Raw genomic sequence first — 13344 nt, forward strand, 5'->3', positions numbered from 1 at the left:
CAACATTTGTACTGAAATGAGTATTGATAAACATGATGGTTAGATATTAATTTGACATTTGTTCATTTTTGACAGTTCTCATAACAAATGCTTGTTTCCTTTACTATTTCAGGTGTATCAAGAATTCAGCCATGTGGTTGGGAAGAACCTTAAGCAAGAATTTTATGGGTCTCTTGATCGTCACTGTCCACAACTGATTCAGATCTTCAGATCAAAGAGAGGTCCCGCAGGCCAGATTTTGAGCGATCTTCTGCAACAAGCCAAGGTTTGTACGTTTGACCCTCTCAGTCACACACTTACCTGTAAGGCTCCTTATGCAGCTCATTATGCAGGCCTTTGTCTTCTCACGTGTGAATTACATTAATATGCATGATAGTTGATGCCTACTCTCATATGCCCTTTTCAAACAAAAAGTGTCTTAGAAAATTTAATTTTGAAGCAAAAACACTAGGATTCAAGATCCAGTTCTCAAAAGTCCTGTGAACCAGTGTTCTGTATGTGTTTTATGGCCTTATTCAAGTGATTTATAGTGGATCAAGTGGTTTCATTTTTCACTAACCATGCATAAACATTGTTTTCTCAAAATCACAATCATGTACATACATGCTGCTCACATATTATTGTAGTCCAGTTTGTGCTGATTACATGGGTATTAGACTTTAGCCATTTATATCCTCATAAGCAACTGAAAAAAGCACAAATGTCAGGGTATGTCAAAACTTCTCCAGGCCCAAAAATACCCTTAGACCCCAGAGTGTTAAGTTGATGCCATTGTTTTGCATTCTGATATGATTATTTTGCATTTCATTGTTTTGCCATGCATTCTGATATGATTATTTTTAAAAGGGTTACTTTACCCAAAAATGAAAATTCTGTCGTTAATTACTCACCCTCATGCCGTTCCACACCTGTAAGACCTTCATTCATCTTCAGATCACAAATTAGGTTAGCAATTTAACCTCAACTTTCAAGTTCCAGAAAGATACTAATGAAATCATTAAAATAGTCCTATCAACTATAGTAGTTCATTCTTAAAGGATTAGTTCACTTCTGAATGAAATTTTCCTGATAATTTACTCACCCCCATGTCATCCATGATACTCACGTCTTTCTTTCTTCAGTCTAAAAGAAGTTAAGGTTTTTGATGAAAACATTCTAGGATTTTTTTTTCTCCTTATATTGGATTTCAATTGGCCTCAAAATTAGTTTCAGTGCAGCTTCAAAGGGCTCTAAACGATACCAGATGAGGAACAAGGGTCTAACCTAGAGAAACGATTGGTCATTTTCTTTAAAAAAAAAAAAAAAACAACTGTGTAGACTTTATAAACACAAATGATCGCCTTCCAAGTCTTCCGTCTTCTTCAAAAAGCTTTGCTGTATGTCCTACACGAAAAAAACGGAACTGGCGCTGCGTTCTTTCCGTAAGTTGAATAGGGAAGGCAGACGACTCGCCACCTCTCCCATGCATCCATCGTATAGCCAGCTGCGAACGTTCCAGCAGGGCAGTCAGGTTCCCCCGAATCGAAGCTTCTCGTCGAGAAGATGGTGTCAATTGCGTTGAGAGACCAGTTTATCAAATCCATATTAGATTTTTAGTTTGGAGATCAGTGTGGAGAGAGTCTCTCAAAGTATAAGACAATAGACGAGACGAGCAAAGTAAGGAGGAGGAGAGGGAGAAAAAATGTGACCGCCTTCGTTGAGAGCCAGAAAAGAAGATTTACATTTTTACAAAAGTATGGATGATGTTGATGTGTTTAAATGTGTGTTGTGTTAGGAGAATGCTTTGTGCTCTGTGGAGGAAGGAGAACTGAACTTTGCACCAGAGTTCAACTAATCACCCATGTTTTACTCAATGTAGAAAGCATCTTAACATCTTTATTTATTTATTTATGTTACCATAAGTTTTATGATATGTCACTTGTGTGAATAAAGACGACTCGCCACCTCTCCCATGCATCCATCGTATAGCCAGCTGCGAACGTTCCAGCAGGGCAGTCAGGTTCCCCCGAATCGAAGCTTCTCGTCGAGAAGATGGTGTCAATTGCGTTGAGAGACCAGTTTATCAAATCCATATTAGATTTTTAGTTTGGAGATCAGTGTGGAGAGAGTCTCTCAAAGTATAAGACAATAGACGAGACGAGAGGAGCAAAGAAGGGAAAGTAAGGAGGAGGAGAGGGAGAAAAAATGTGATCGCCTTCGTTGAGAGCCAGAAAAGAAGATTTACATTTTTACAAAAGTATGGATGATGTTGATGTGTTTAAATGTGTGTTGTGTTAGGAGAATGCTTTGTGCTCTGTGTAGGAAGGAGAACTGAACTTTGCACTAGAGTTCAACTAATCACCCATGTTTTACTCAATGTAGAAAGCATCTTTATTTATTTATTTATTCATTCATTCATTCATTTTCTACCGCTTTATCCGAACTACCTCGGGTCACGGGGAGCCTGTGCCTATCTCAGGCGTCATCGGGCATCAAGGCAGGATAGACCCTGGACGGAGTGCCAACCCATCACAGGGCACACACACAATCTCATTCACTCACGCATTCACACACTACGGACAATTTTCCAGAGATGCCAATTAACCTACCATGCATGTCTTTGGACTGGGGGAGGAAACCGGAGTACCCGGAGGAAACCCCCGAGGCACGGGGAGAACATGCAAACTCCGCACACACAAGGCGGAGGCGGGAATCGAACCCCGACCCTGGAGGTGTGAGGCGAACGTGCTACCCACTAAGCCACCGTGCCCCCATTTATTTATTTATTTATTTATTTATTTATTTATTTATTTAAGTTACCTTAAGTTTTATGATATGTGACTTGTGTGAATAAAGTGTTGAAAAAAGGGGAAAAATCTCTCTCTCTCTCTCTCTCTCTCTCTCTCTCTCTCTCTCTCTCTGTGAGAACACAGGAAGTGGTAAAGATGTAAATCTTTAACACATACCTCTGCTCTGTCAGTCAATCAGTCATTAGAGGGACAGGATGGCGCTCAATCCACTGCCTGTGATGCTCTGTGAGTAAATGTGTGTGTCTCTTTGTGTCTTCGTTAGAGTGAGTGGTGGGGTATAAAGTTGTTCATCTGAAGTCTGAATGTCCTGAGTGATGATCTTATTGTGTGATTAGGACATTGTGTGTACTTCATCATGACTGTTCAGGTGGATCAGTGTCTCCATATCTGTTATGAGAAGGGTTTAGTTTGATGTGTAAATACTCTCAGTAACTATGATAGTTCAACAGGTAAGAGTACAAGTAGAGAAAGTTTAAAACCGAGGGTTTAAATCATCTAATGGTAGTTAGTCTGTATTGTTGGAATCGGTACCTGATGGTTGTCTTCTGGTGGTGTTTCCTGTATACACAAATGTTTAAAACATTTTAAGTAAATGCCTCAGAACCTACATTTCTTTTTTGCTACTATTATGGTCTGTGCAGAGGAACATGTTCACTCTAATACACTTTAGTACCAAAGTAATGCATAGCACATTTAATAAAAATAAATACAAATCATTATTTTATAATTATCAATAATTATTATAATGTAAAAATTAAGAGTAATAAATGTGCAGAAACACTTCTCATTAGTCCTGTACACATACAGAGCAGTGACACTGTTAGAGGCCTGGTAGCAGGTCATAGTTTGTTGGTGCAAATTTAGGTGTGAAGAAGCGGATGTGTGAAAAAAAGGTGTGGGGGGGGGGTGACGAGGGACGTGTAAAATCAATAACATAATGTGGGTAAATTTAACTAAAATCACTGATTTATTTTAAACTATAATGTGTCCAAACTGATAAAGAGAAAATATAACCTACAGTAACATTTCTGTTATTATTATGGTCTGTACTGTGAAGCATCTCAGTGCAATAAGTTTATTCTAATACACACTATCACCAAACTATTGTCTAGTATCATTTACTTACTTGCGTTAAATCTATCATAGAATTCTACAGAAATAAACACTTCTCATTAACCTTGTACACTGACACACACAGGGAAAAGACAGTTTTAGACAACTGAGAACACAGACAAGTGAGCAGTTGTGGTTTAGCTTCTTTCATTTTTTATTTCAGTGTTGTGAGTTCAGCAGTAAAGAAAGGGAGAAGGTGTGAAGAAGTGGAGGAGGTGTGAAGCTGAAAATACTTTCATGTTGCATGCATTCAAGTTGTCGGTGTTAAATTCCAACCCAATCTCACGGCAGTTCGTGGGTTCGTGGGCTTCCTATTGAAATACATTAGATTGAAAGAAGGGAAATACGTGTCCACGAACACGAATCATTGGATTACAGTTCGTGACTATGTCGAACTGCCGTGAGACTGGGATATAATAAAAGGAGAATAAAATAAAACGGATGGTCATGACATCGTATTGTTGAATTACCAAGCACACTTTCGTGTTTATGTGTTGAAAGAAAGATGAGGATGTCATTAAAAGAGAATTGGCGGTGGGTCATCATGTAGTTTTAGCTGACGTCTTTAACACAGTAAAATAGACCATAGCACAAAGCAACAAAAACAAGGATAAAATCTCCTGGTTGAATGTTGAGTAATGTAGTGCTTAAAGTTTAAAAATGAATAACAAATGAGCAAAAACAATGCTTCCGAGTGGCAGAAAAAAAAAACGTGGTGCAGACACGAAAGATGCTTCCTATTGAAATACATTAGATCGAAAGTCCGTGCTGAGTGACACGAAAAAAAGGAAAATTCGTCTCCACGAACACGAATCAAACAGATTACATTTCGTTACCTCTCTCTCTTTGAGACAATGTCAGTTATAAAAAGCGCTATACAAATAAATTTTAATTGAATTGAATAGAATAGAATACCATCACAGAAAAGGTGTAAGATACAAGCCTTTATTTCAAGAAGTTTTAAAAAGTAAACAAATAATGAACATATTTTTAGTGGTGCAGGGATACAAATAGACCCAATGCAGGACAGCTAAAATATAAACAGGTTTATTAACTAAATGATTTTGCATATTTTGGGTGTAGGGCTCCGGGAAAAAACGAAAGGCCAGTCGGTACACCAATATAAACCTTTGTCCAGAGTAACACCTGAAAGAAGCTGGCTGAGTTGGGTGTAGATAGGTAGAAAGCTTTCCAAGTTATAAACCTCTAAATTCTATAAAGGGTATCTATGGCAAAAAAAGGTCACTTTGAGACGAGTATTGGTACTCGTTTTGCTTAGAAAAGAAAGCTACGATATGAAACAATTTTAGTGCATGTGGCTCGAAAGCCCTAGGAGGAGTAGCAATTAAAATAAATTTGTCTAAGAAGAATAAGCAAAACAGAATGTTGTCTTCTACAAGAACGACATAATCAGTAAATACAGAGTTTCTACACTTCAATCAGATCATGAATCTTGTTACATAGAAAATATACTGAATATCAGTCGTGTAAAAAAACATACAACTGTAACATCTTGTATTAAATGTTAAATATAAATGTTAGTTTTAGACCCAAAGCATCTGTTAGACACAGTGAATCTACTGCTTATGTTGTAAAGTGTAAAGCAGCTCTGACACCTTCATCATTTCACACCAACAGTAAAACCCAAACCGACTGTGAGAGTGAATCCTCAGAGCTCCGTCTACACTGGAGACACCGTCACTCTGAGCTGTGAACTGCAGCAGGGGACTGGATGGAAGTTTCAATGGTACAAAAATAATCAGCTGTTACAGAATCTGAACAGTGAGCAAGTGAACACACTTAATGTGACAGTCGATAATGTCGGAGAAACAGAGTACACGTGTCGAGCATACAGGAGAAACTACAAGTACTACTACTACACAGAGTACAGTGATCCTGTCAAGATTACAGTGAGAGGTATGTCATGATTTTTTCCTCTTTTCATCACAGGTTTGTTAGAAGGCGTAAACATTATTGCTTAATTATTTTGTTCCTCTTGATATTCCAGAATTTTCTGAATAATCTCAAAATCCATATGTTTAAAAGTATTTGTCATTTCTGAAATGACAGTCAGAAATGACACACACACACACACACACACACACACACACACACACTATAACTATGTTTTCTCACATGTAAAATCTTTGGGACAGAAAAGTTTATATATGGTGGTTCAGTGTTTTTTTTATATTTATTATTATTAAAATATAGATTAAATAAAACCTTGGTGAGAAAACGTCTATAAGTGAGCACTGATACAAATATTTGAGACACGTCTGAGGGAAACCCAGCACATATATATTGACCTGTTTCTGTTGTGTTTTTGTTTACGTTGTCATGTGGGTTTTTGTTCTGATTCATGTCTTGTCTCCGCCCCTGTCCTGTCACTGGTTGTTGTTCTAATGTATCTGGATTATTCTCACCTGTTTTCACTTTCACACTTGATTTGTCAGTGTATTTAAACCACTTTGTTTCACCATGTATTTGTCTTGTAACTGTTGTTACTGCTGTGTGTTTTTAGTCTGCAGATGTCCTGATCTAGTGTTTGTTTTTGCTTCATTTCTGTGTCACAGTTTTATAATTTCTTTAAATAAATGAACTTCTACACTTGTATCTGCCTCCAGCCCTCTAATGTGACAAGAACAGGAACTAACTAGTTTGTCAGACTTTCCACAACAGAAAATGTAACTATAAATGGATGAAAAGTTCAGTGTGTCATTCATTAATAAATTAAATTATAATCATTGTCACATTCTGATTAAAATAATCTGTACTTCATGGTGGAAACAGTAACTCTATAACAGTGTTAGACACGTTGTTTTATTACTTAAACTTTGTTAAAAGAAGAAAAACATTATACACAATATACAGTACAATGTAAGAGATTATATTCAGTTCATTTCAGTCTAAACACAACATATATTAAACAGAATAATAACTTCATCTACACAAATTGTTATAAACTGTTACAGGTTAAACACAAACTTACTGTAATTGAAAAACATGAAATGCTACACAAAACCTGCCCCATGCTGTAATCATGATTATAATTTTTCATTTCAGCTGGAAACTGGTGGAATTTTTATTATTTAGATAAACAACTATTTGTTACAAATAATTTATCATTTGGTTTCAACAATAAAACCCAAACCGACTGTGAGAGTGAATCCTCAGAGCTCCGTCTACACTGGAGACACCGTCACTCTGAGCTGTGACATACAGGATGAAAGTGTCTCTAGCTGGCAGTACAGCTGGTATAAAGATACTTCACACAGTCCTGTCAGTAGTGAACAGGTGTACAGTATCAGTGGTGTTGAAGTGACCCACACAGGTACATACACCTGTAGAGGAACAGAGAGAGGAGGCTCACGCTCCTCACACTCCAGTGATGTTATTACACTGACTGTATCAGGTGAGTGAGTCAGGTGAAAATGTGCATGTAAAGTTTCTTACTTTGTATTAAGTAAAACTAGATAAACATCATCTTGTATTTCCTGTGTAACAGAGAGACCACAGGCAGTACTGAGTGTATCTCCACACAGCTGGCTGACTGAAGGAGACTCAGTGACTCTAAGCTGTGAAGTTAATGACTCCTCTACTGACTGGACATTTAGCTGGTACACAGTTGTTCCCTACAGAGACGGATTAACTGAAATAAAGAATAATCGTGGCTATATTGTGTATGTGGAGCTCCTCTCAGACAGCAGCAGAGGATCTGGAGGCAAATACACTCTCAGTCCTGCTGCGCTTAATCACACAGGAGTTTATATGTGCAGAGGAGAGAGAGGAGAACCAGCCCTTTACACACAGTACAGCAATCTACAGCCACTATGGATCACTGGTGAGGAAAATTAACTGTTGTGTTGAAGTGTAGACGTTAAAAGTGTGAATGTAACATCGGATTAATGCAGTATTTATGTAATCATGTGTATAATTAGTTTATAAAGTATGTGTATGATACACACATATATATATATAGGACTCAGGACATGGTTTTATTAAGTCAGAGCAGGTAAACATTCTGTATGTGACCAAGTATACATAAATTATTCAGAGATAATGTCTTCAGAAAATGTCTTTTAAACAGATACAGGTACAAATAGGAGGTAAATATATTTATGGTATAAAATCATAATCCTGTACATTGTCTCATTTGACTGCTCTAACTGTCTAATCATTTTTTGTAAAAGAATAAAACAGCATTTTACTGGAAAAAAAATGCTGCAATTTACATCACATTACAGTCATTTCCTTGTTTTCTGCCTCATTATTTTGTTTATTGACACTTTAAATGGCTCTTTTCTGTGTTTAAGGTGAATCTCCTCCAGTCTCTCTGATCATCAATCCCAGCAGAACTCAACACTTTACTAATGACTCTCTCTCACTGAGCTGTGAGGACCAGAGTAAGTCTACTGGATGGACAGTGAGACGATACACACACAGTGAGAGAGTGTTAGATTGTTCACACTGGGGATCAGTTACAGGATCTACATGTAACATCAGCTTCCTCTCCACATCCTACACTGGAGTTTACTGGTGTGTGTCTGAATCTGGAGAAAACAGTAATCCCGTCAACATCACAGTGCATGGTGAGTCTTCATGTAGTGTTTAATGTTAAAGGAAAAGGGAAATGATTCATTACAGAATATTTAGAACTCTGAGATTTCACTTGGGAGAAACTGTTTAGAAAGACAAAAACATTTTCTTAAGATTTCAATAAAACACCTCCAGACTCCACAGGTTTAGAGTATTTTATGTTACATACAGATAAATTAGAGAACTTTTATTTATTATCTACAGTTACATCATAGTGTGTGAATTTCCTTGTTAGTGATTTTCTGTGTTCTAGATGGTGATGTGATCCTGGAGAGTCCTGTCCATCCTGTGACTGAGGGACATCCTCTGACTCTACGCTGTTTATATCACAACCCAAATCCCTCAAACCTCCGAGCTGATTTCTATAAAGATGGATCAGTTCTCCAGAACCAGACTACAGGAGAGATGATCATCCAAACTGTCTCAAAGTCAGATGAAGGTTTCTACCACTGTGAACACCCAGAGAGAGGAGAGTCACTGAAAAGCTGGGTCTCAGTCAGACGTGAGAAATCTTTTGACAATTTATATATATTTGATTCTCTTTTTAATGAGTTTCTATGTTTAATTGCTGAAATTCTGCCCTTTTTCTTCTCAGTCTCAGGTCCTCTATCCAATGATGGAACATTAGGACTGGTTGTTTGTTTGGGATTTTTGTTCATCGCTTTTCTGATCTTAATGATGCTGCTGTGGTCCTACAAAAGAAAAAAAGGTCAGATTACTACATTAGCTTTGTTATGTAGAATATAACCAGAATTGCAAAAGAATAAAGCAAATTTTTTTATGTATCACATAATCATGGACAATAACTAAAGCTAAACAATAACTAAGTGTTGATGAACAGATCTTTAAGACTTAAGTCAATATTATACTGTGTGATATGAATCTGGTGACGGTGCAAGAAATAGTTTAAATTCCATGTAGACTCTAAAAAATATAAAACATATTTGCACATGCTGAATATAGAACTATTAACTGTAATGTAGTGAATACTATATAGTCATATAATACATTGTTATAAACCCACAACATGTAAAATCTGAAAGTTTTGTGATCACAAGAATTCAATAAAGAAATAAAAATAATAATCCATGGCCTCTTAGGACTTCTGTATATTTAAATATTATTTAAATATAAATACTATATATTATGCTATACATATAGTTATTGTATCTATAATGAATAATTAATTTTATTCGTACTGTATAATTGACCTTTTTGTACACTCTGTTTAATATAAAATGTATTTGTCAGTATGTACACACTGTTCAGATGTAGAATCCCTCTCTCTCTCTCTCTCTCTCTCTCTCTCTCTCTCTCTCTCTCTCTCTCTCTCTCTCTCTCTAGAAATGCAGAGAACCAAACAGACATCAGAACGGAATCAGAACCAGTCAGGAGCTGAAGACTCTCAGTCAGGACACACACCACTTCAGGCTGGTCAGACACTGTCTCAATGACTGTTTATTTCTATTAATCTGAATTTCTTTTAGTATTTTTCTGAGACTTTCTTCTGTTTGTTTTGCGTAGGGAGTGCTAATATTTATGACACTGTGGATGAGTCAGCCATGAGAGGAACATGTAGCTTTATTTCCTTTCACACATTTACTCTTGCATTAGGAGATTTAACTCTAGATTAACTCTATACAGTAAAGTACAGAAGTGTCTTGTAGAGACCAACACACTGCACTGTGTTCAGGTGAAGCTGCAGCTGAGATCAACAAAGCCACTTACACACAGGTCAAGAGGAAAGAGTTTAAAGATCTGCTCTAAAAAAATCAGCTATGATTCAGTGTAGTTTTGGCAGGAGACTGATAATGACTGATGTTTAGGTTGATGAGTTATGACTGATGTATTAAAAGGCTACAGATCATTGGGATGGTTTTGTTCTCTTCTACTACAGGTGCTGACACTGATGTGACTTATGCTGAGATTGAACTGAAACCAATGCTAAATATAAAGAGAATAAAAGGTTGGGCAAAATGAAGAAATTATATTTATTCATATAATGAATAAAACACTGTATTGACAACAGGTAGTGTGAATAACAGATTTACCAGCCTGTTAAACCTGCTATTAACAAAAGTTTTCGTTTTTCTATAATAGTACATCCTCAAGTGTATTACTCCCCTTAAATCACAGCAATTATACATAAAACCCATAAAACACCTTCTGACCAAATAGTTGTGAGAATTTAGCAGCTCTGTGGAATATCATGTATATTTACTCCTTTAGATGAGTAGGTTTTTTTCAGGAAATTAATGAGTGAGTTGTTTCTTCCTCTCAACTAGAGACAGCCAATGTGGGTGATGAGACTGTATACTCAGTGGTGCAGATGCACATGAAGGTAAACCTCTTGACATTTATAAAATAGAATCACAACATTCAAAAGTGCATTGGGTAGAATTTCTACACACCATTAGCATGTGAACCAAAAAAACATTTAAAAAATCGTGTTTTATTAATTACAATATTTTCCGCACTATAAAGCTGTAATGTGTCTGTCTGTGTTTTCCCCTTGTTTCTGTCTGCCGTCTCTCCCTGGTGTTAATTGTTGACCCTGCCCACCTATCTGTTACCATGGACACTAATTACATTCATTCTCTTCCCCAGGTGTTTTGTCTTAGTCCTTGTCTGTCTCTGGTTTGTGATTGGTTCTCGTTCACCATATATACTCTGTCTGTTCACTTCAATGTTGTTGGTCGTTTTTTGGTGTTGGTGTGTGCATGTCCATGTTCCCGTTTCCTGTTTGTTCCGCGTTGCCTGCCTGTTTGTTCGTGTTTTGTTTAGTAAAAACTTTAAACTGCATTTGGATCCTCACTCGCCTATGTCTCACCGTGTCACCGCGTGACAGAACGACCAACCACCAATGGATCCAGCAGAACTCCTGTTTTGCCTACGTCAGGAGGACGCCCCAGTTGAGGAGTACACGGAGGTATTCTTGGACCTGTGCAACGAGGTCAACTTCGATGAGAAGGCGCTCAAAGACATTTTTAAGCACGGACTAAGGGAGATCCTGCGGTATTTGATGCCGTCTACCAGAGATATAAAGACATTCTCGGAGTTCGTCAACTTGGCGTTGCTCCTGGACGGGTCCACGCTGAGCGTGAACACTGTAGAGACGGAAGCCGGCCGTAAGTATTTTTTGGGGGGGGGCAGCAAGCATCGGGATCCGTGGGCCACAGAGTGGAATCAGCCACGGACGCCCGAATGCTCCACAGTGCCTCCGCCCAGACCAGTCCCGTGCACATCCGTGATTGAGCCAGTTCCCATGGCTACCGTACCGGCGAGCTCGGCTGAGGTCCGTGCTAACCGGCTGGTCTCCAAACTGGCGGATACCCCGATGAGGTCGGCTCGGGCGGCCGGCATCCCTAAGCCGCCAGCTGGACCAGCCGGGTCGCCGGAACCAGCCGGGTCGCCGGAACCGACCGGGTCGATGGAATCTGCCGAACCGACCGGGTCGACGGAACCGACCGGGTCGACGGAACCTGCCGAACCGATCGGGTCGACGGAACCGACCGGGTCGACGGAACCGACCGGGTCGACGGAACCTGCCGAACCGACCGGGTCGACGGAACCGACCGGGTCAATGGAACCTGCCGTACCGACCGGGTCGACGGAACCGACCGGGTCGATGGAACCTGCCGAACCTGCCGAGCCGACCGGGTCGACGGAACCGACCGGGTCGATGGAACCTGCCATACCTACCGGGTCGACGGAACCGACCGGGTCGATGGAACCTGCCGGACCGACCGGGTCGCCGGAACCGACCGGGTCGCCGGAACCGACCGGGTCGATGGAACCTGCCGAACCGACCGGGTCGACGGAACCGACCGGGTCGACAGAACCTGCCGGGTCGATGGAACCTGCCGGACCGACCGGACCGACCGGGTCGATGGAACCGACCGGGTCGATGGAACCGACCGGGTCGAAGGAACCTGCAGTACCGTCCGGGTCGACGGAACCGACCGGGTCGAAGGAACCTGCAGAACCGTCCGGGTCGACCGAAATGACTGAGTCAGAGGACGCGGTCGACGTCATGACACCCAAACTACCTGAACTCTCTGCCTGGCCTGAACCTATGCATGTTTCTGTTTTCCTGTGTTTTGCTTCGCTGGACTTGCCAGCCCTTCTTCCTCCTGTCCCTGTTCATAGGCCCAAAGCACCACCCTGGCTGCCAACTCCATTCTGGTCTCTGGCTCAGCCTCCAGCACCACCCTGGTCTCCGGTCTTGCTCTGGTCTCTGGCTCCGCCTCCAGCACCGCCCTGGTCGCCGGTCCTGCTCTGGTCTCTGGCTCCGCCTCCAGCACCACCCTGGGCTCTGGTCCTGCTCTGGCCTCCGGCTCCGCCTCCAGCACCACCCTGGTCTCCGGTCCTGCTCTGGTCTCTGGCTCCGCCTCCAGCACCGCCCTGGTCTCCGGTCCTGCTCTGGTCTCTGGCTCCGCCTCCAGCACCGCCCTGGTCTCCGGTCCTGCTCTGGTCTCTGGCTCCGCCTCCAGCACCGCCCTGGTCTCCGGTCCTGCTCTGGTCTCTGGCTCCGCCTCCGGCACCGCCCTGGTCTCCGGTCCTGCTCTGGTCTCTGGCTCTGCCTCCGGCGCCGCCCTGGCCTCCTGTTCTCCCGGCGCCGCCCTGGCCTCCTGCTCTGCCGGCGCCGCCCTGGCCTCCTGCTCTGCCGGCGCCGCCCTGGCCTCCTGCTCTGCCGGCGCCGCCCTGGCCTCCTGCTCTGCCGGCGCCGCCCTGGCCTCCGGCTCTGCCGGCGCCGCCCTGGCCTCCGGCTCTGCCGGCGCCGCCCTGGCCTCCGGCTCTGCCGGCGCCGCCCTGGCCTCCGGCTCTCCCGGCCCTGGCCTCC

At 41.4% G+C, this 13344-nt stretch overlaps 1 long non-coding RNA gene across 1 annotated transcript; it reads left to right on the forward strand.

The window, feature by feature from the left end:
- Positions 1 to 8440: 8440 nt before the first annotated feature.
- On the forward strand, positions 8441 to 9220 carry LOC125138533. The gene is made up of 3 exons (XR_007137737.1): positions 8441 to 8494; positions 8755 to 9003; positions 9097 to 9220. It is a non-coding gene; the product is annotated as an uncharacterized LOC125138533 (long non-coding RNA).
- The last annotated feature ends 4124 nt before the right edge of the window (positions 9221 to 13344 follow it).

Source organism: Tachysurus fulvidraco, chromosome 1 (assembly GCF_022655615.1).
Source record: "Tachysurus fulvidraco isolate hzauxx_2018 chromosome 1, HZAU_PFXX_2.0, whole genome shotgun sequence".
Lineage (NCBI taxonomy): Eukaryota > Metazoa > Chordata > Actinopteri > Siluriformes > Bagridae > Tachysurus > Tachysurus fulvidraco.